This window comes from Felis catus, chromosome D3 (genome assembly GCF_018350175.1).
Source record: "Felis catus isolate Fca126 chromosome D3, F.catus_Fca126_mat1.0, whole genome shotgun sequence".
In the NCBI taxonomy this organism is placed as follows: domain Eukaryota; kingdom Metazoa; phylum Chordata; class Mammalia; order Carnivora; family Felidae; genus Felis; species Felis catus.
This window is the reverse complement of record NC_058379.1, coordinates 63,125,174-63,149,924: the sequence shown is the minus strand read 5'-3', so window position 1 is coordinate 63,149,924 and position 24,751 is coordinate 63,125,174. Positions and strand designations below refer to the sequence as shown.

At 37.0% G+C, this 24,751-nt stretch overlaps 1 long non-coding RNA gene across 1 annotated transcript in view; it reads right to left on the bottom strand.

Annotated features, from left to right (window-relative positions):
- LOC109493429 overlaps positions 1-24,751 on the bottom strand; it is a 557,438-nt gene that overhangs the window by 227,753 nt on the left and 304,934 nt on the right. The window contains exon 5 of the long non-coding RNA XR_006588324.1: positions 21,142-21,195. This is a non-coding gene — a long non-coding RNA (uncharacterized LOC109493429). The remainder of the gene's footprint in view (positions 1-21,141; positions 21,196-24,751) is intronic.

Below are 24,751 nucleotides of genomic sequence, written 5' to 3'. Positions count from 1 at the left end.
GATATCAATATAGTATAAAATAGGATTGAGTGCCAAAAGGATTAGAAAGGAATAGAGAGATCAGGGGACGAGAAAATTACAGAATGGAATACTTGATTAAAGCTAATTTCTTAGGGTTAATTATATAACACTTAATCTAACTCACTTTACTGAGAAAGTCCTGAAGAAATGTCACTTGAGCACTGACAATATTAATATTCTCTTTAGGGATTCCATTCACTGCACCACTCAGTGTGGCTGGCCCTGCCTCATTTCACCCATCATTCTGGTCTCTCCTAGCTTCCAAAGAGAGGGTCTCTAAGTCCCCCAAGAACCCATATCCATCCCACAGCCAAATGTGACCAGTTTGAAAGCAGCATCAACTCCATCATTTGCTATAATTTATAAAGGGAGAGAGGAGGGGAGGTAGGTCAAGGGTCTAAAATGTCAGACATCATAGTAATTACTTTTACATGTATAGATTAATCATTCATTCATTGGACACTCATAAATGTCTCTCCTATTTTTATTAAGCATTTCTTAAGTGCATAGCATTAAACCAATTTTCCGGGACTCTAAGTTGGACAAGAGAGTAATAGTCCTTGCCTTCTTTTCCATTTACATCCCTTTTTGCCTGATTCTGGGAGTTGTATCTTGGTCTGACTGCTGGGTTCCTGTGTTGCCTCCAAGCCTCACCTGACACCAGGCCAAACTCCTGTCAGCCTATCAAGTTCCCTAAAGTATGCTTACCAACCTGAATCTCTTATATTCGCCCAGATGACTGGATTGGGCTTCCTCCTTGACACTTCACATCACTCCAGAGTGTTCCCCATTGCCTTTTTTTTTAATGTTTATTTTTATTTTTGAGAGAGAGTGAGGGACAGAGAGAGAGGGAGACAGAGAATCTCAAGCCAACTCCATGCAGTCAGCACAGAGCCTGATGTGGGGCTCGAACCCATGATCTGTGAGATCATGACCTGAGCCTTGATCAAGAGTCAGACACTTAACCAAATGAGCTACCCAGGCACCCCAACCCTGTTGTCTTTTTTTAAGGCTTAATCTCCACTGTCACCAAGGTCAAGCTTAGAACCTTCTAATGGCTGAGGATCCATGGCTAGCATCTGATGGCTTTCTTTACCTAGAGCTACATTCTTCCCCTCATATGCTGCATTCCCCTAAATCATTCATTCCATCTGTCAGGTAGGCATTGAATATTTATGTAGAACTTACTGTATGTCGGAATCCACTCTAAAAGTAAGTGCTAAATGTGATAGTTACAGTTTTTCTGTCATGGAACTTAGGTTATACATTAAAAGACCAAGAGAAAGAAAAAGAGAAAAAATGTCTAAGTAGTACACAAATAAAAACACTGCTAGGACTAAGACATTTTATTTGGAAAAAAAACAAAAACAAAATTCAAGGTGATGAAACAGAACGTTGAGTAAGACCTTCCTAAGGAAATGTAATTTAAACTGATATTAAAACAACAACAACAACTAGCCCTGTGGAAAAGCACACAAGGCCCAGCAAACAGCCTGTGCAAAAATGCTGAGGAACTACAAAGCATATCGTATTCCAAAAAAAGAAAGAAGACATATAGGCATAGTGATAAATGAGAAAATTGACTATATCAGGTTCCTACCGCTGCTGTCACAACTTTCCACAGACAACACAAGTTCTAGAGGTCAAAATCTGAAATGGGTCTCACTGGGCTAATATCAAGGTGTCATCTGAGCAATACTCCTGTTGGAGGCCCTAAGGGAGAATCCATTTGCTTGCCTTTTCCAGCATCTAGAGGTCACCTGCATTCCTTGGTCTGTGGTCCCCTTCCAGCAATCACATTGTTCTAACCTCTGCTTCCATCACCACTTCCTATCCTCTAATTCTGACCCTCCTTCCTCCCTGTGTGTGTGTGTGTGTGTGTGTGTGTGTGTGTGTACATACATGAATGAAAATGGGAAGGTACAAAAGGTTTTAGGAAGAAAAGTGTTGTTTTCTAACTTAAATTTTTAAAAAGATCACCTATACCATTATGTGGAAAAAGAATTCAAGATGGAAGGGAGGGCTAATTAGAATCAGTGAGAAAAGACGCTATTTCCTGTAAACTGGGTAGAAGATGGTCAATGTCCAGACTAAAATGGTGGCAGTAGAGAGGAAGAGCAGAAAGAAAATTCAATTATACCAACTCATCTAGATATTGGATTATATAATGATGAGTGAAGGAGAGAGCAAGAATCCAGGATGACTTTTAAATTTTTCAAAATTAGTTTATGATGAAGCTATTTGGTGAGATGGGAAAGACTAAGGGATAAGTTAGGGAAGGGCTTAGAATTCTATTTGAACATGTTAAATTTTAATTGTCTATGGAAAGTAAAGGGGAGACATATCACTAGTTTCTCATGTGAGTTTAGAAGTCAGAAGGAATGGGGCTGAAGAAATTAATCTGGGAGTTACCTAAAGATAACTTTCAAACTGATAGTGATTGAAGAAGTCACCTAGGAAGAAAGTAGAAGTGAGGAGGTGGGGAGGTGAGGGAGAATGAAAGAGGAGGGGGAGGGGAAAAAGAGAGTTCTTATCACATAAGATTCCTTGAACTCCCAGATACCAACTGTTAGTCTCCGACCTTTTCAGACTTAGCTGTCATCTTACACTTGGCCTCTTACTTCTCTGGCTGATTCTTCCAGTCCTTCCAAGTTACATTCCTACCCTCCTGGGATATTATACAAGCCTTCTCATGCCCATTTGAACTCAAATTCTAGCTTTCATTTACCTGTTCTCTACTGTCACCATCAATAATTCCTACTCATCATTAAATGTGAAATTTTCTATGTTCCTCAGCTAGTGACTTACAAATGAAGCTACCTCCCATCAAAGGGTCACCTATTAAAATACTAATCCCTTCCTAGGAGAAAAGCCTTGGGTTCCCATAGTTCCAGAATTATCACAAGACCATTTGGCAAATGTCTTGGAATCCAATAAAATAAGAAGAGAGTCTGACTTCAGAAATCCAGCGTAATGTCCTTTACCTTTCACATAGGGAAACTGAGACCTGAAACCATATTCAATGTTTTACAGATAGATGCTGACCAAGAATTCAGGTGGCAATAACCTTTACATAGATGCTTTCTGCTAAACCATGTTATTTCTAGACAAAAGGAACGATCTGGTATCAGCATGCTCTTGTCCCCCTAGACAACGACAAAGGCTATGGAAACTCAGGGCTTTTTCTGTACTGTGAGATTTAAAACAAAAATCCCAAACCTCTCCTAGAGATAACTAAGCCCTCAGATACTTCTTTATACAAAGAAAGAAAATGGGGGTAATCATACTGCCCAAACTATAAGAAAAAAGCTAACATGATTGTCTCCATTGTGTTATGCTAATGAAATATAACCAGTCAGCAACCCTAGAGCTTTAGATTGTTCTCTTCTAGAGACGGGCAAAACTCTAAGTCTTAACTGCATGTTTAAAAGGAGGACCAGAGATGAGCTAATTCAATTTCCACAACCAATTCAATCTCTGACCCTCTTTCTAGACTTCAGCAGCTCCTGATGATCATCAATTGTGAAGGTGTTTTTTGGCTATGCTAGGAACTTAACTAAACCAGTAACTCATTTCATAAGTCACCGAACAGTTGACAAAGGATAATGACTTCCAGTCAATCTTAAACTGGGGATAGATTCGAACCAAAGACATTAACAGAGAAAGTCCTCTACCCAGTGTCCATTATGCAGCTCAAGGTAAATTTATGCTTAATGCAAAAGATCTGAGTGGTAATTAATCTTCAAGGATGCATTTAGCTGTGACTTGTCTTCCTGAAAGCTTTGGAAAGTGGCATTCGCAAACTCCTCCACATTAAATAGGTGTGACTATGTGTCCAGGGGTTAGCCAAGCACAGCATGTTTTCGTAGTACTCACTGGAGCAGCAAAGTAAAATTCAATTCAAGTTGAGGATACATGATAATATTAGAGCTTTGGTGATTTTTTTTTTTTAATATTGTGCTGTGAAAGATTTCTATGGTAGGTGATAGGAAATTTTTGACATCAATCAGTGTTTCCCAAATCTAGTATTTAAAAGATCTCTGTAATAAATATATCCATTATTATAAGTACATTGAAACTTTTAGGTAAGAATATTCTACTATTAATAGATTTTTTTAAAACATTTCATGAACACTGAGATTCTTGGCAGAAAATTGCATTAATATTCTGTTAAACAGAGTGAAGTTCTTTCTTTGCAGAGCACAGAGACATTCACAGAATTATTCTAGCTGGAGGAGAGACCAAAAATCTCTGATTTAAGCAACCCATTTTGTACCCGAGAGAATTGTAGTCCAGGGTGCTCCCATGATTTCCCTACACTCACCCAGCTTAGACTCTAAACCAAATCTTTTTATTCGAGTCCAAAGTAGTTTTGACTTTATCATACTTTCTTACCCACTGCATATCTGGTGAAATAAGGCAGAAAATAGATTATCACATAATTAACATGAAAATATATAATTATTTTTAAAAACATGATTACATTTTAATCTATGCATTATTTGTAAAATAACTATTGCTCCTGCCAAATGAAATGCTTTCTTCCAGAAAAACTCATCAGTCCAGTAGCCTGTTTATTGAGTATGAGTCACGTACTTTAACAGTACTTGTGGTAATTTGAGAGAGGGCTCAAAAGTGAACAAAGCACCATTCCTGCCCTGGAGGAGCTTATGATCAAACTGGGAATAGTAATAATGTCACAGCAAAATCAGCACTGGGACAGCAATTTAAGGATGGGAGAGGGAAGATAACGGTGTCAGAGGAGGCCTTTTAGTAAGAACTAAAATTGAAAATGGTTTTGAAAGTAGGATTCAGAAAGATGGAAGAAACTAAACATCAAAAACTGGAAAAACAAAATAAGCAAGTGAATGAAGCTGGAATCTGCAGTCACAGTGTGACAGGGACCCGAACAAGCCAGTTGAAAGTTAAGCAATTATTTTGCTTTGAGAAAAAGAGTGGAAGACCTCCTGGCCCAGCCTCTTTGGTTTCAGCTCCTGGCTCATGACCATACTTTCCACTTAGATACAATGTTTGGAAAATCATTTGGGGACTCTAATTTGCATTTATCATTTTGCTTTTTGTTGCTTTCTGCTTTCCACAAAAACTTTGCCTATTATAGCCTCAGTTTTCAATTTTGCTTTATCCATATGCTATAATGCAGACACTATGAGAGATCCCAGAAAACAAGGATGCGATGAACACGATCTTAGCTTTTTTATGGGAAGACAGACACTTGGGAGTAATTACAATGAAATCGGGCAATATATATGTATGATAAAAGCAGGACAAAATGATATGGCAATGCATGGTATGTGCATCTATTCAAGGTCAAGTACCTTAGAAAAGGTTCCCATTGAAAAGGGGAAGTTGGTTTGATATCTAAACAATGAGTGATGGGTAGGAGGTAACTAAAATAAGAGGATCAACATGGAGGTTTAGGGTGAAATGTTCTAGGCAGAATTATCAGCATGTATAATAGTATAGAAGCAAGAGAGAACATGAGAAGTTCCAAGTTCTGGAAAAAGTATAGGAAGTGGGTCAATGGCTGATAGATGAGGCTAGCAGGTTACAGATAGAAGGCAATCACAGAGGAACTTAAAAACTGAGATATGGAATTATACTTACTCCTTATGATAAAAGCTTAAATGATTTCAAATAGGTTCTTTAGGTCAGCTTTCTTGCTGGGCTTGTACCAACCTTAGTAATAGAACTCATAAAAGATGGTATTAAAAATGGAACGATGTTCTGCAGAGTTTTAGAAACCAAAGCAGTGGTTCAGATTGCTATCTCAAAGGCAATAAGGAAGGGAGACTCATTAAACACTGTCTAAAGAAATGTGACATAAAATTGTGTTTTATATATAAATTCCATAGAAATATCCCCCCCCCCCAAAATGATGGCAATGAGAAAGAGAAAAAAAATTACATGGCAGATGCTATGTCCATTAGATGATATAGCAATTGGCACAATGTGAATTCAGTGCACTTCTAGTGCAATAGCCCCTTAAAGTTTCGGTAGTTCACCTAGGAGATTATTCTCACCTTCCAGTTATAGCTTCAAAATGATGATTTTTGAGCATTTAGAATAGCCTAAGTCTTATAATTTCGACTTTCTCATATCTGGCTAGTAATTTTGGAAAATAATTGGTTCAAAGTCCTCAACTTAATACTGTATACAGTTAGGAAAATCTATAAAGGTTATTGTAATTTTGAAATATACACATTTTCTAGAGGAAATTAACAACCATGGTATGTAGTAGACATATTTAAAGAGCATCTTCTAGAATATGAGTAAGTAAATCGCACTCACCTTTCTTACTCTAAGTGTTCATGGAAACATTAAGACCATAGGCATCAGCATCAGGGTTAAAGATACTAGCCATTCTAGGTGTGTCAAGAGACAAGCAACCCAGCTATTCTACTGTGAGTCCTGGTTTTACTTAAGGCTCATGGCTCTCACAGGTAAAATTATGGTAGCCAAAACTCTTGCATTTTTTTACTCACTTCATAGCCCAACTAAAGAAGCTCTCCAGAATTATTTACTCCTTTCTTAGTATTTCCAATTAAACATACTATGTGCCATGTAACAAAAGCAGACCCTCAGAATGCAATTTGAATGGAGCCAAGACCTATGTGGTTCTATCTCTTCTTGGACCAAGAAACACAATCCAGAAAATAAAGTCATTTCAAAATAACTCAACATTTGTGCTTCTATTTCCCAAGAAGCATAAGGATGGTTTAAATATATAATCCATGGGCAACGCTTACTAAAATTCATTGGACTCTTAAGTTTACCTTCCTCATATTCTGCAACTGTTGCTCCAAAAACTCTCTCTTTCACCCTCCTGGAAAAAAAAATGAAATGCTAAAGGAAGCAAAGTCCAAAACTAAATAAAAGCCTTCCTCCACACTCAGTGTGATGAATTTTCTTCTCCTTTTTAGTTCTTTATTATATGAGTCAAGCCTTCCCTTGAATCATATTTTTCCCTCCAGCTTAACTCAAAACTCACTTTTGTCTTCTGAAAATTCATTTCCAAAGTCCAAAGATTCAGTCTGGCACAAAGAAGTCCCCTCAGAAAGATAAGCAGGGCAAAGAAGGCATGTTGGCAACATCTGGGTGGAATGACATGAGAAGGGCAACCAAGGCAGACAGAGACCCAAAATTATTTTTGAAGAGTGAGGACTGCAAACTCTTACATGGTAATTGTATTCTCCTTCAGAATACCACATGCCCTCCAGTCTCCACCTTTCACTTCTTCCCTCCTCTTTTCACCATCCACCCTCTCTGATTCTTGCCTGCTTGTTTTCCTCAGTGCTCTGGCCCCAAACATGTGACTCTATATCCGGGTCATGGCACTTAAATCTTTCACTCTCTTAGATGCCCATCCTCCCCTGCAGGGTCCCTTTCCTAACTTCAGTATCTCCACTTTCCTGGTGATGATTCCTAGCCACGACACATGGTAATGTTATTTTCCTCTTACTTCTACTTGAACATGGCTGTAAGGGTTGCTGGAACTTCTTTCTTTCTTACTTTTGCATACAAATGCTCAGATTTCTCATTTAATCAGGATCAGCAGTCTGACAACTCTCAGAAATTTGCAAATTTTGATTTTGAGATTCAAAATAATTTGCAGTCTGATGGTGTGTTATGAAATAATACAATGTGGCAAGCCCATTTTAAAAGAATCAAATAAAGTGATAATGGTACAGAGAGTTTCATGTATTTATTTCTGTTGTCATTTGCATGCCTGACATACAGCCTTCCTTCAAAGGATCCAAGAGCACTTTTAGTACTTTGGCTTGAGATTTATTTGACAAAAACTTGTGCTTTTAAATCACTACCATGTCTTGTCTAGATAGGTAATGTTTACCATATGGGCACATTTGTGTTTTTTCAGTATTGAAGTCTTCATGCTTAAAGACATCTTTCTAAAAAAAAAAAAAAGGTTAAGTGATTGGACGGGGAACATTTAAATGATACACAAGGTAATAGCTTCATGGTCTGATAACAAGGTGTAGTTGTAGAAATTGCAAGAGGTAAACTTGAGAATCATTTCCCAGACTCAACAGTCTGGGATGTTATTTTGTTTACTCGGCTAATACTGTTATTGATGAAAATTCTCTAAACACAACACTAGGCTGTTTTTGATATTGGGAAATCTGACCAAAGACCTCATGAAAGGTATAATCTGTAGCCTTGCTAAATGTAGAGCACACCCTCAATGCAGCTAGTTTGAGTAGAGGAAAGTCTTGCCTAAAAACAAGAGGACTTAATTTATACTTAAGGAGACCAGAAAATAATTCCAAATGGTCGGGTAGCCTAAAATCTCCACAGCAGGAATGTCCAAGATTCAATAATAGACTGTTTTTGTTGCTGTAAACATCCTCCATTATCCCAAATATTTTGCATATTCACAGACATTTCATACAGTGGGTTTGTTGGCCAATTTCATCAAGATGCTGAGTTCAATCTTTGGTCAGCATAGTGCGTAGGGAAGAGACAAATGGGAGGGAAGCCACAATGTAGTCTAAGCCCAGATGCAGGAAAGATGTGAGGCCAGAAATGCTTAGGAAATGACAAGACTCTGGGATTTCACCAAGTCTTAGGACATGAGCCATTCCATAGAATATGGGAGTGAAGTGGGCTGGTTGTTTTTCATCCTCATGGAGTATAGTAACTTCTGCTGATATCGAAGTTATATTCCATTTTCTCCTGGCATCTTCTGTTATGTTTTAAGCCAAAAAAATGAACTATCACAGAAGTTTTTCTCCCCTTTTATGTTTCTATTTATTCAAATCCATTCATGATTGCTCAAAGTTATATCTGTGTCATTTGCTCAAACAGATCTTATGGGTATTTATAACTCTCCAGCTATTCTCTCATTCTCATTTTGTTTCTCTCTGCCCTCTGCCCCTCCTTTCTCAACCACTTGTTTCATCCAAAGTTTGTGAATTACCAATACTCTTTCATAAAGTCCCAATTTAAGATAAATACATACAATTAGCCACTTATTTGCAGACTTCATTCTGCCAACTGGAATCAAAGTTTACAAGTGTCACTATTGCTCATAATTTAACTAAAAATACCTTTTAAAGTTCTTTCATATTTTGAGAATTTGTTCATTCATTTTGCATCTACACATTACACAATGACCTAACCATCATAGTGTTGCCAGGGCATAGGCAGTGTTCCATCAAATCTGTGAGCCTAGACAACATTTCAAAGAAATAGATCACACCTTCCCTAAGTGAATTTGATGCTGTATGTAACATCATGTAGAGCATAGAAACACAGGCAGGATACAGATGGCAGGAAACTGAAAGGTTATGTAATCCATTCTTTTATTTTATTTATTTATTTTTTCAACGTTTATTTATTTTTGGGACAGAGAGAGACAGAGCATGAATGGGGGAGGGGCAGAGAGAGAGGGAGACACAGAATCAGAAACAGGCTCCAGGCTCTGAGCCATCAGCCCAGAGCCTCACGCGGGGCTCGAACTCACGGACCGCGAGATCGTGACCTGGCTGAAGTCGGAGGCTCAACCGACTGCGCCACCCAGGCGCCCCAGTAATCCATTCTTTTAGATGAAGAGACTGAGCGTTTAAGATACTTGCCTAGGGGCACCTGCGTGGCTTAGTCGGTTAAGTATCCACGTGGTTTTGGCTCAGGTCATGATCTCACGATTTCGTGGATTCAAGCCCCATGTCAGACTCTGCACTGACAGTGCAAAACTTGCTTGGGATTCCTTCCCTCTCTCTCTCTCTGCCCCTCTCCCACTTGCACTGTCTGTGACTCTCTCAAAGTAAATAAACTTAAAAAAACAAAAAAACAAAAAAACAAAAAAAACAACTTGCCTACAAAGTTAATGGAAAATCTTGGACCAGAAACTGTCCCTGGTTTACATCAAAAAGAATAAACAGGAAACAAGAGACTCCCCATAATTTTTTAGGGAGATTATTTCTATTTTCTATCTCCATAGCATAATCCTATGGTGTACATGAAACTGATCAAGCTTTTGGGGGGTGATGAGGAGGGTAGATTTACTCTATTTCAAAATCTTGTAAAACACTATAGGAAATTTTTTCAAGCATACCAAAGAGTTCAAAAAATGGAAATGTTTGGATTTGTTTATAGCCTCCTGTGATAATTATTTTAAAGGGAATAGGACCTTTTGGAAAAATAAATTATTTTATATTCAACAGAAGTCAGTCACATTAACTTAGAAATAACTCATGAGACAGTGCACACTCAAACCATATCCTCTGGACCATCATGTTCAATGGGACCTTTAAGTGAAGCAAAATGTCATTAGCATCTTATGCAGTACCATGATATGCCATTATCCTTCAGGCAACTTTTTCATTCACAAGATGTTAGCCTTTAAGACGTCAATGCCAAATCAAGTATGTATTTATTAAGTACCAAGCTAGGGGATATTGCTCCACATACCAGTTCCTGACACAGAGCCATAGAATGAGAAGAATCTGATAATGGATAATGCAAAAACATCATGGGATTGACCTTAACGCATCCTTGAGAACACATCAATGATGCATTCAGGTTACACAAAAGAAGAGGATAAATTCTACAAAATTTTATTAAGGAAATTTGTTTGGATAGTCTTTTTTTGTAATTTTATTTTAGAGAGACATGGGCAAGGAGAGAGGCAGAGAGAGAGAGAGAGAGAGAGAGAGAGAGAGAGAGAGAATTATAAGCAGGCTCCATACTCAGCACGGAGCATGATGTGGGTCTCAATCCCAAGACCCTGGGGTAATGACCTGAGTGGAAACCAAGAATTGGACACTCAACTGACTGAGCCACCCAGGAGCCCTGGACAGACTATTTAAGGCCAAAAACCAGAAAGATCCAAGTTTTCAGTCCTGCTATATACTTTGATTTGTTCCAGTTACCATGTTTTTCTTATCACATCCATGTTTCTGTATCCTGTGTGACCTTTGTCACAGGACTTACCTTGTTTTGGAGCTGTCCTTGATGCTTACCTCAGACCTGGAAATCAGCTTTTGGGACAGATCCAGCCTTTAATTCCCTAACGATGAAGAGTCTACTTTTCATGAACGAGGTACTTACCTCTCTGCCCACTTTAGGTTGCACCACTACCCCCCTATGGACCTGGAAGAAAATGTGCCAATTCTACCTTCCCCCACTCTCCTCTGCCATGTTTTCCCAAGTCTGACTCTCCTTACAAATTCTTCCTCAGTCCAGTCTTCCTGCCACAGCTCCCTACTTAAATACACATATAAACAGTAATTACTATTATAAGTGAAAGTAGTTTGGTACAATGGGAACAACACAGAACTGGGTGTTAGCAAATCTGGTTTTTAGTTATGGCTCTGATACTAATGAGCCATGTGACCTGGACCAAGTCATGTAGAATCTCAGAAATCAGTTTTCCCATTTACAAAATTGAGACAATGACATATTCTCTATATTACTACTGAGGGCAGTTGTAAGGCTTACACAAGAAGATAACATGAGACCAAGTCTGAAAAATAAGTATAGTTATCTATGTTTGCAAAATATTTAATGTTTTAGTCAAAAGGATCACTAATTACTATGTTCTTTCTTGAAGCTTCTAATCCCTAACTTTAAGAGATGGGAGATGAAGTTTTAATATTCATTTAATATTCATCCCCTTTTTGGATGTGGGGAGAGGTAGTCTTTTATATTGAATAACAATTATTTTCTAAGTTTGGAATTGAAAGAGAAAGATATCAAAAATAATCTCACAACACTAAGAAGATTCACAGGAAGGGCAGAAGAAAGAAAGGAATGGAAAAATAAAAAATGGTAAAAATAAGGGAAGAAAGGAAGAAGGGAGGAATGAGTGAAAGAAGGAGAGAGAAATGTAAGCAGGCAAGGAAGGTGGGAAGGAGGGAAAGAAAGAGGTTGTTCATTAACAAGCCACGTTACTGGAGTCACTCAACTTTGCTGGACTTGATTCTTTAATTGACAAAAAGACTGGGACTAAAGGACTACTAAGATCTTTTCAAAATCTATGGGAAATTCTGCAATTTTAATTCTCTTTTTGAACTCCATGGGGCCAAGAACTGCTTGCTCTGTGTAAGGGAAAGCTGGAAAAGCACTATTATGAAGCACCACTCTCCAATACATTTTGTGACAATGAAGAGAAAAAGAAGGTCAAGGATACTTCTGCCATACAGTGTTAGACAGCAAATAGCTTTTCACCTTATTAAAAATTATCAAGTCTTTCAGCATGAGGCTAATGTGCTGAATGCAGCCGTTGAAGCTGTCTGTTAACCATTAAACTAAACAGAATACCATTTCATGCCTGACTTCCTTCAGCTATATGAAGACTGCAGTGCCAAGAAAGGTAGTGGGGAATCAAGAAAATCAAGAATTTCTCTTTGTGATGAGAGGAAGGCTATTCTGATTTAAGTCTTCTACAAAGAGCACCAATACCCTATCCATGGGAGAACACTTTTGCAGATGGCACTGCCTACTCAGATGATAGCACACTTGTCTGTCTTCTTCACAGTAAAAGGGAAAGGAACAAAATGAGGTAACACAAAGCTTCACAGATGATAAACACAGTGATAATACACTGATCTTGGGATCAAGCAATTAAATACACACTACTTTATATTTCACAAAACTATTCTGGTCCAAGGAAAAACTGAAAATCAGGTGGGTCAAAAATTCCCTCTGTCACTCCAAGATTTCTCTTTTAACCTCTCTTTCCTCAAACTCCCTTTTCCTTTACAATTTTCCATTTCTCTCCATTTATTAGGATCCAATAATACCGTAACATGGTTCCTCCATCTTGCAGCTTATAACTTATTCATACTGAAGTGTTAAGAATTTACTGGGTGGTCTTTTCTGAAATTGTATGACTGTGAAATAGAATACTGACGAGTGCAATGGTTAACCCAATGGCAACATGACATGATAAAAGCGTATAAAACTATAATTCACAAGTTATGCCTTAGCTTTGTGTGGCTCTTGCCAACTTCTCTCTTGTGAAACTCAGTTATCTCCCATTGCAAATGATCTAGGGATTACTGATGATTCAGGAATTAACAAGGCAGAATTTCAGGCTCAACAGAAGAAAATATGTATGGACTTAGAAAAACTCAAGTATGTTTCATGACATGACAGGTTTCCAAATGCTCCATATCCTGTCGGAGATGGGCAGGCTTGATGAGAAGCAAGTGTAGGCACTACTGTTTACTTGCAAATATAAGATAGTTATTTTCCTATTATCTACCAAAAAATGTTCCATAACTCACCAACACAGCTATCTGGTTGACGTACATGCCACTTTAATCTCCCTCAGGCACAGCTGTGCATCACTGCTCAAATTGGCAAAAGTGCCCACTCTCCTTTTGTTTCATCCTGGCAGTGTTAGTAAATCACTTAGAACATAATTCCTGCCAAGCCTGCATGCACTTGACAAAGTAACGGGACAATATAATGTTGTGAGTCTATTGATGACATTCTACAAATTCAACAAAATATGAGAAGTTGATTTTTCAAGTCCATTTAAATAAGGCCAATGAATTTCTCTTTGTCTCTTGAGAGAGGTTAATCTCAGGATAAATGGTACAGGATTGAGAGAACATTCCCAGGTGGTATCCGAGGAAACCATGAGCCATAGACCAGCAACTGAGTAGATAGAGCACTGCATGAGACAGTCTGTGAGAAAAGATGAAGACAGATTAGGGGAAATGGTGCACAGTGACACAGAAAAAGTCATTTTTCAACTACTTCTGGGAATTCAGGCCCAGGGCTCTGGCTGATATTCGGGAAGACATAAGAAATCTTAATATTTGAGACCTCACCATTCTGTGGCCCTATATAAACAGATTCAACTCTAAGCTGCCCATCACTAGGGTTGTTATCCTTGGTTGTACAGTATGTATACTGTACAAAGGTATTGGTCAAGGAGCGGGTGGGACTTGAAATAGTCAATAGTGCACTCACTTAGTTCTGCATCTTAGCAAAAAGTTGGATCTGCCCTGAGTGGGGGATGGAGTAGTATTTGTCCCTCATTTCACAAAGATGACATAAAATTTAGAAAAGGCCTTGCCCCTCAGAATCACCTGGGAAGCTGTTAGGTTGACAGTTTATTCTGTGTATATATATTTTAAACCTATACAGACCTGCTGAGGTAGACTCTTTCAGAGACGTGGTCCATGTGCTTATTATTTAAAGAGCAATGCAAATTATTGAACAGGCAGACAATTCTGTCAACTACTGACCCAGAACATCAACACACACCTTTTCAACATTCCTATTTCCTCAATTCATACTCCTCCTCCTTCCTTCCTTCTTCCCTCCCTCACACACTCATTCACTTTCATTCTATCATGCCTTTTACCAACTATTTCCCATTGGCAGGAACCCAGGAATTTACTATCTGTCAAAAACAAAGCCATCAAAGACAATTCTCCCGGAAGACATGATCCTTTGGCGAGAAAAAACAAAAGTATCAAGATTGTTTTCCTCCTTGTTGCCCTTCTGCTGTTCCTTTCTTTCAGAGTGGTGCAATGGGGTTAGATTCTGAGAGGCACTTCCTACTATTAAGGGCTTGGTGAAGTCATGGAGGAACCATTGCAGAACCATTGCAGCTGGGTGTTCAGGTCTGGCTCTAGTTTAGGCCTTAAGGAAAAAGAAGAGAAGAGGTTCCTGAAGTTTTAGTTCTTTCAATAGATTCTCAAGGCAAGAAAGCCCAAAAGGAATTCAGAGCCTTGCTAGAAAAGTGCTAAAGTGTGCATTTGGATGTAGCAAGTGCTCAGAAAACCAATTACGCCAACACAAGATTATATTGAACAGGTCTCCCTGAGCCCACAGATGAAAGTCTAATGATTTTAGGAATCCTTAAAATACCATTTTCTTCCAAATACTGAGCAGCACAATTCCCCACATCAAAGTCTTCCAATTGACTAGTCAAAAGTCAAAGAAATCCATGAAGAACTTTTTGCTCTTCAGAATTTCCAGATACAATTTGACACACTACCAAAATACACACTTTTTTAATGTCAAATATCTGCATCTAGGTGGTCTGATTGCTCTTTTGGCTTCATCTCTCATCATGCCCAGGTAGAGGATTCTCAAGCATTTCCTTTTAATCTCACCTTTCTCATGGATTCCAGTCTCATATGTCAAATTATGGGGAAAAAAATGGACATTGTCATCAATGTCATGAACTCAGCATATCAAAAATGTTGACCTCATCATAGCCATGCTCAAAGGATGTCCAAGTTTTTGCTCTCTAGTTCTGAAACATATTCCTAGTTATGCTAAAAAAAAAATTCTCAGAGTTTCATTTTGTTGCCTTTTCTTTTCATCGTTTTCACATCTGATCAGGACTCAAGACATGTCCTCTATTCACATTATGTCTTGAATCCATTCTTTTACTTCCATTCTCATTACAAGTACCTCAAACCAGTTCCTAACCACATTCAGCCTAGATTTTTACAACTGTTTCCAAATATATTTTATTGCTTTCAGACTCCTGATCTATTTTACACACCAATATGTAGCTAATATTCTTAATCAGCCTTCTCTACTATAAAAAGAACCAGAAGAAAATGGCAACTTTCAAGAGCCCCCATGAGATTGATTCAACATTTCCAACTTTACCTCACCCAAGATTGTTCACTTTACTTGTAATTACACAATAACACAAATAACATACTACCATGCTTTCTCTACCACCATACACTCACTTTTGTTGCTTTACCTCATTGACTCTCCCTTCCTGCAGCTAAGTTTTTATTGAAGTATTTTCATCTTAAAGCAATAAACTTCATGCTTCTTCCCTAATCATGACAACTAGAATGGTCTCTCTGGCCTCAGTAATTAGTTCTCCCCTTACCAATTACATTTATGCATTGCTTTTAAGTGCTGATATATATGTGTATCACATCTTTCATGCTAGGATTCTTCAAATCAACATGAGGAGAGTTTCTCAACAAACAGGACTAATCAAAACTAAAAGTAGACCTCCAGAGAAGGAGACAGTTACAATCACTGAAGTTAATCACAAACAGAAGCAAAAGTTATAAGATGACATGGGGCAAATGGTATAGAGGTCATTCCAGCATCACAGAGATAAGAATACGTTATCCAAAAATTATAAAATTTTCCTGATGAAGGCACACTTTACTTAAGGATAGGAAATAATAATAGTTCATTTATTTTAAAAAGTATATTTATTGTCAATTACATGTAAGATATTATGAGATATTATACATAAATACTTAAAAACATGAGATTCACTCCTTTAGAAAGCTGGCTTTAATAGGAAAGGCAAAATACTGACAATAAAATGGGCTAGAGACTCGCATTGGTCCTGCTACTAAAACAACAATAATCTTTTATATTTAAATGCATACTATTCCTTAAATGCTTCCAAGATAAAAAAGAAAGGAAGGGAATGGGGAAGGGGAAGGGGAAAGGAAAGGAGAAGAGAAGAACCAAGATCTCAAAGAATTAAAGGGAATACTAAAGTCTGCTTTTACCTTAAGGGCATTTGTCAAACCTGTGGTTTGTAATAAATATACAAATCTAATGACACAGACATTTATGGTAAAAATATACTTACCCCTAGCAAAAGAAGTATAATATAGTTATATTAATGTTAGATGAAATATGTTCTTTTTTGCAAAAAGCTTCACTAGATACAGGTATTTCACAAAAATAAAAGGTTAAATTCATTGGTAAGATATAGAAATTTTAAACTTAATAAGAAACTAATATTGTGGTCTCAAAATGTGTAGGCAAAATTGACATATCTTCAAGAAGAAAGAGACAATTCATTATCATAATGAGAGACTGACACATCCCTCATAAAAACAGAGTTAAGAGTATACAGGGAGACTTTCACAATGATTAACACATTTAGACTACTTATATATAGAATACTCCACAAAATAATTTCCCAGCTTACACTGAACATTTACAAATAATAATAGTATGCAATTATAACAAAATCTAGAGGGAGATCTATAGCCTTATATGTTTATAGTAGAAATTTTAAAAACCTGTATCTAATAAGCTAAATGTGTATCTTAAGTACTTAAGAAAAAGAACAGCAAAGTAAACCTAAAAATAATGGAAACCAAATAATAAAATTAAGTACCAAAATTAATAAAATGAAAAACAGGTATGCAACAGGAAGAATCAATAGGCCCAAAGTAGGTTCTTTGAAAAAAAAAAAAATTATAAAATAGAGAAACCTCAGAGAAACTAGCCAAGCCAACAAAAACAACATAAATGATTTAGGGAAATTAAAAAAAAGGAAAGGTCACAACAGATGTTGTAGACATTAAAAGTTGTATTATGAACAACTTCAGTCAGTAAATTTTAAATATTTGATAAAACACGTTATCAGGAAAATATGATTTATGAAAACTTCCCCCCAAAACAATTAGTATACCTGACTAATTCTATGACCATTAAAGAAACATAAGGTCAAAAATATTGCCATAAAGAAAATGCTGAACCCAGATATGTTCATTCATGAGCTCTACCATACATTAAGGAACAGACCATTCTAATTTTAGATTTATTTTATAATTTTTATAAGGCTACAACATAATTTCTCACTCTCAGCACTATTAACATTTTTGGCCAGATAACTCTTTGTTGTTGTGTGCTGGCCTGTGCCATAAAGGATATTTAGCAGCATCCCTGACTTTTACCCTCTAGATGTCAACAGCATCCCCCTACCAGTCGTGACCATCAAAATTTCTCCAGATATTGGCAAATGTTTCCTGGGAGAGAAAGGCAATCTCATTTAAGAACAACTAGTCTATAAAGTTTCTTGGTTTCTGGCAAGGAGGTTATGTGAATTAATAATTATAGCCCACTAGGACTCATGAACATAACTACAATTATCTAAAACACAGAATAAGTAAACTGAATATAACATACAAAAAGGATAAAAATTATGACCAAGTCTGGTTACCATAATAATTAAAGATTGATTTAACATTAGAAATATGATTCACTGCATACACAAATAATCATAGGTTCTTTTTAATAAATATTAGATGAATATTTAATAATATTCAATATACTGGGGCACCTGGGTGGCTCAGTTGTTTGAGCGTCCAACTCTTGATTTTGGCTCAGGTCATGATCCCAGGGTTGTGGGATCAAACTCGTATTGGGTTCTGCTCTGAGCATGGAGCTTAAGATTCTCTCTGTCTCTCTCTCTCTCTCACTCTCTCCCTCCCTCTGTCCCTCTCTCCTACTCATGCTCTCTCTAAAGTAGTAGCAGTAATAATAATAATACATAGTCACAATGAAAAAAATATTGGTCAACTACAAAATGAAGAAAATTTCTTTTCCCTGACACATAAGTATCTTTAAAAACATAAAAGAAAATAACTAAAGAAAAAACAATCTTGAGGCAAATATAACAATTAACATTGCTGTATTTAAAGTATTCCCTGAGGTGCCTGGCTGGCTCAGTCAGAAAAGCAAGTGACTCTTGATCTCAGGGTTATGAGTTGCAGCTCCCCATGGGTATAGAAATTACTTTAACTAACTTTAAAAATAAATAAGTAACATTTCCTTTCAGGAAAGTTCTATATGCCTTTTATCACTACTTCTATTTAGTCAGCATACTGATGCCTTTTAAAAAAAGTTTAAAATAAAGGCATAAAATTTGGAAAGGAAATTTCCTGCATTTGTAGGAAAAAAAGTACAATTAGTAATGATATTTGTTTTATTAAAAAAAATCCAAAAGAAACTATAAATAAAATGTTGGCATTGGGAAGAGCGTTTAACAAGATTGCTGGGGACTAAATTGTTCCACAAAAAAATAAACAGGTCAAGGTCAGAAACAAATAGTTAAAACATGAAAACAAAAATCTCAAAGCTAGTGTTTACAATAGCATCAAAAAGAGGAGGCACCTAGAAACATTTCTACAAAATGATTTGCAAACCCTATACAGAGAAAATTATGAAACGTGACTGAGAGATACTAAAGATGGCCAAAATAAAAGGAGATTGTGCTCTTGGATCCTGTATTTGGAGACCAAATATGCTAACACTGTCAGTCCTCCCTCAAGCTGATATATATATGTTCAAGGTAACCCCAATCTAAATTCCAACATTTTACCCTGGAACTGAACAGACTGACTCTGTGTTGCCAAGACATGGATAAAGAATACCCAAAACATTTTGAAGAAGTGGATTCAAGATGGAAGACTCATGTTATTAGACGTCAAGACTTATTATAAGGTATAATAAGGAAATGTGGAAGTGATGGATAGCCATCAGAATACCCATATACAATACAATACAGAACAATACAGAATGCCCATATACAAATGGACATAAATATGGACATGGATGGGCTATATGACAGAGGGTGTAATGCAAATATACAGAGAAAGTATAGAATATATAATAAATGGTGCTGAGACAATTGGTTATCCTTGTGGAATAAAATAAATTTAGATCATTTCTTCCCACAACATATAAAATTCAATTAAAAAAAAGATTTCAACTTAAAACCCAAAACTCCAAAAACTTTAGGAAGGATGGAGGAGAATATCTTCATTATCTTAGGCTAGAGAAAGCCTCATCACACAACAAAATGCAGTGACCATAAAGGCAAAACTGATTAATTCATCAGAATCAAAGTTAAGGTTCTTTATACTTCAACAGATACCACAGACTGAGAAAACGAAAAGTGTATAACTGACAAAGGACATCATTATCTGTAACATATAAAAAGACATTTTATGAATCAATAAGAAAAAAGCAAACAAACTAATGGATAAATAGGAACAAAGTTATTAAGACAATTTACAAAGGAAGAAACCCAAATAACTTTCATATATGAAAAAATATCAACTCACAATAATCGGGGAAATGCAAATTAAACCCTCAGTGAGATACAATTACACAATTACCAGGCTGTCAAAAATTACAAAGTCTGACAATACAATAAGTATTAAAACAGGATGGGCTAGGCTAAGCAGTAAGTTTTTTTTTTTAATTCTCTGGCTTCAAACAATAAAAGATTATTTCTCATTCACAAGCTAAGGCCAACACAGGAGGTTGACAGGGGATTCTGCACATGATAATAACTTAGGGACAAGGCGAAAAGAAGTCTCACCATTTTATGACACTGCCATCTGGAATTGCTGCAGCAGGAAAGGAATATGGAAAATTACTAAAAAAAAAAAAAAAAATTAAATACTTCCACCCAGAAATGAACTTTATTGTCCAAAGCAGGAGCAAACTAAGTCACTACTTTCAAAGAGGTGAGGAAGTGTAATAAGCCTTACTGTTCCTGAAAAAAAGAAGTGAAAATACTGTTCCTGAAAATACTGATGGGCACTAGTAATATCTATCACATTAAGTGCTGCCTTGCATATGCATCAAGGGGAACTGCTGGAAGAGGTATAAATTGGCACAACCAATGTGGTCAAAGTTTGGTGTTGCCTAGTGAAGTGGAAATGCCTGTGCTCTGCAATCCAATCCTGCTTCTGAGTATATACTCTGGAGTCCTAGCAAGTATTCGTTATATGTGTACTGGGAGAAACTGTACACAGGTCTACTGCATCCTTGTTCACAACAGCACAGCTTTAAAAACAACCAAAAATCCATCCACAATATAACAGATAATAAGCTATAATCTATTCATGCAAAGAAATCCTATAAAGTATTGAAAATTAATGATGTAAGCCATTCAAATCAACAAGAATAAATACAATGTTGAGTAAATAAACAATACATACAGAATAATTCCATTGATATTAACTTCATAACAGGCAAGACTACTATGTATACATACATACAATCACACACATATGTATATTTATATAATATCAGGGATATATACCTGTGTATATATTTTTATATTTAAAATACATACATAATATTTAAGTACATGCATGTGTGTATATTATATATCAATTCATTTGTAAATGTTTTATTAGGTGGAAAAGCTGTCCAGAAAAACAAGGAATTATCGCCAAAGTCAGGACAACAGTTACCCCTGGGGTAGAAGTAGGCAGATGAGCTTAGAAAAACACACAGGAAAAACAAAAACAAAAACAAACAAGAAAAACACACAGGGGGCTTCTTAGATATGGTCTATGTTCTTTTTCTTACCTGGATGTTGTTACAAAAGTCCTTGATTTATCCTTAATGCTGTTCTCTGTCCATCTGTATTTATACAAAAGGAAAACAAGACAAACATGCTTAAGTAATGTATAAAACACTTGAAAATAGAGAAAACAACATTCCAGCAAGAAAAGGCACTAGCAATAAGTTATAAATAACACCAAATGAGAATCTAGTCCCTGAATCCAAAAATGTCAGAGAAGGATGGAATGACTGTTGGCTGCCATGGTCAGGGATAGATTAGTGAATGAGCCAGGACTTGGTTTAGGCACTGAAGGATACAGTTCTAGTAACTGGGGAAGGAGGAATAGTTTGTAAATTTATTGCCTAAGAAGGAAAAGACCAAGAGATAATTTAAAGGGTGTTAATCACACAACACAGGCTTAGGTGGTAGGCTTATGCAGAGTAGTGGCACTGATTTGCATTCTTGTTTTCTCTTCAGTCGATTATTTCACTTCTCAGGAAGATGTATACACACATACACAAAGGATATGTCATTGCAAAGATATGTACATTTTTGCTTAATTTTTTTATTTTTATTTATTAAGGATTATCTAATGTTTTTTAAAATTTATTTATTTATTTGGAGAGAGAGACACAGCACATGAGTGGGGGAGAGACAGAGAGAGGGAGGGAAAGAATCCCAAGCAGGCTCTGCACTACCAGCACAGAGCCTGATGTGGGGCTCAAACCCACAAACTGTGAGATCATGACCTGAGCTGAAGTCAAGAGCAGGAATGTTTAACCAACTGAGCCACCCAGGCACCCTTTCCCTTAATTTTTTTTTAAATGTTTATTTATTTTTGAGAGAGAAAGAGCATGAGCAGGGAAGAGGCAGAGAGAGGGAGGATAGAGGATTCAAAGCAGGCTCTGTACTGACAGCAGAGAGCCCAAAGCAGGGCTCCAACTCAGGAACTGTGAGATCATGACCTGAGCTGAAGCTGGTCACTTAACTGACTGAGCCGCCGTGGCACTCCTTAATTTTTTAAAGATATAGAAGATAAAAGTATAACTTTTAAGATTCCCTCCCCCAATATATAGGAGATAGGAAAAGTAGAACTGGAGGATTTGAAAGAAAGAAAAAAAAGCTTTTCCTGAAATCTCTGAAATCGTATCACCCAGACCAGTTTCTTTAAGCATGGTCAGCATAGACAGGTGCTGGTGCCTGAGCTGTTTGTTACTGTTCGTGACAAACTCAACAACTGAGAACAGACACTTAGAAATTGTTCTATCTATTTAATAGAGTAATCTTACATTTATTGAATAAAATTCTAAAACTGGGGTCCATATTGATATGCCAGTTTTTTTTTATTGAAAAGTATTTGACATATACTTGTGTAAATTTAAGGTATATATGTTAATTTGAAACATTTATATATATATATATTGTAATTTATATATTGTGTATATATTTATATATATATTTATATTGTATTATGTAAATATATGTATATATTGTAATATGATTTATATATATTGTATTGTAATTTATATGTTTATATAGTGTATATATATTGTAATACGATTGCCATTGTAGAGATGATGAGCACCTCCATCAAGTTGTATATGCTAGGTTTTTATTCATTTTATTTCTGCAGGATTTTATAGCATTGATGAGTAATAGGAATTTTTTTTAATGAAAGGGCTCCTCACCACAGATAATTTGAGAAATACTGATACCTCATTTACCTAGACATTCAGTCTAACACTTAGAAATACTTGGATGTCTTCATTAGAGCAAGAAAAAAAACTGAATCTATTTTCTGTAGTATTTCTGCTAATGCACACAGTGATATTACTTTTTTAAATTTTTTAACATTTATTTATTTTTGACAGACAGAGACAGAGCATGAGCAGGGGAGGGGCAGAGAAAGAGGGAGGCACACAGAATCCGAAGTAGGCTCCAGGCTCTGAGCTGTCAGCACAGAGCCTGACGTGGAGCTAGAACCCACAAACCATGAGATCATGACCTGAAACAAAGTTGGACGCTTAACCGACAGAGTCACCCAGGTGTCCTGGGTGATATTACCTTTTAAGAAATGAATCCTTTAGGGGCACCTGGTTGGCTCCATCGGTTAAGCATCTGACTTTGGCTTAGGTCATGATCTAAGGTTCGAGGGTTCGAGGGTTCGAGCCCTGCGTCGAGCTCTGGGCTGACAGCTCAAAGCCTGGAGCCTGCTTCAGATTCTGTGTCTCCCTCTCTCTCTGCCCCTCCCCTGCTCATGCTCTGTCTCTCTCTGTCTCAAAAACAAATAAGCATTAAAAAAAAATTTTGGGGGGGTGCATGGGTGGCTCAGTTGGTTGAGCATCTGACCTTGGCTCAGGTCATAATCTCACGGTTTGTAGGTTTGAGCCCCGCATTGGGCTCTGTGCTGACAGCTTGGAGCCTGGAGCCTGCTTCAGATTCTGTGTCTTCCTCTCTCTCTGTGCCCTTCCCCTGATCACACTCTATCAGTCTCTCTCTCAAAAAATAAACATTAAAAAAATTTAAAAAATTTCTTTAAAGAAATTTAAAGAGGGGCACCTGGGTGGCTCAGTCGGTTGAGTGGCCGACTTCGGCTCAGGTCATGATCTCGCAGTCCATGAGTTCGAGCCTGCGTCGGGCTCTGTGCTGACAGTTCAGAGCCTGGAGCCTGTTTCAGATTCTGTGTCTCCCTCTCTCTGACCCTCCCCCGTTCATGCTCTGTCTCTGTCTCAAAAATAAAATAAACGTTAAAAAAAATTTAAAAAAAATGAAATTTAAAGAAATGAATTATTTAATTTATTTTCACACTGTATCCTCAAAGAATGCCTTTCTCTGTCCCTACCTCAATGGCACATATAATCAACTTTCTTTCCACCCACTCAAAAGATGGATAATCTTTCAAATACTGCCTAAATTCCTAAATTTTCACCATTCTTGTTTTCTCTGAATCGCAGCACCTCTTAATGCATGCAAGGGAGAACAACAGAATTGGTATGTCATATGATTTTGATCTTGCCATTTTCCTGCTCTAAAATCTTGGGTTTTTCCTAATTATACTTAGTAATTTCTTTTAGTATCAAAGCACTTTCACACATCCCCTTCCTTCCATGTCTATTGCCCCTATCCTATCTAAGATCATCATTACCTCTAGCTCAACCTTTTATAATAACCACCAATGTGAATCCCAGCCTACAACTCCCTTTACTATACTCTGTCCCATTCAGAACAGTCAGATTTATTTACCTGAAGTCAAAATATGATTCTAGCCCTGGAACCCAAAACTCTTCAGGGTTGCCTACTGAACAACTGCTATTGATGAAATATAAATTTCTCACACCTGGAAGGCAACATTCTCCACATTATGACCTCAACTGACCTGCCTAATCTGATATTCCGCCATTCCTCATCATATAATTTATGATGCTCTACACAAAAGGAATACTACTCTCTTAACACAGCATAACCTGTAAAGCCTTTCCTGCAGTCTTCAGTAGAATACACAACACCTCCCCCACCTTTACACCCATATTCTCCTTCTTTCCCTCCACGATACTTTGTTGGATGGGTTACTCATCTTCCCCTACAATAGGTCACAGTTATTGGTCTTACAGCACACTGGAATTTAACACCACG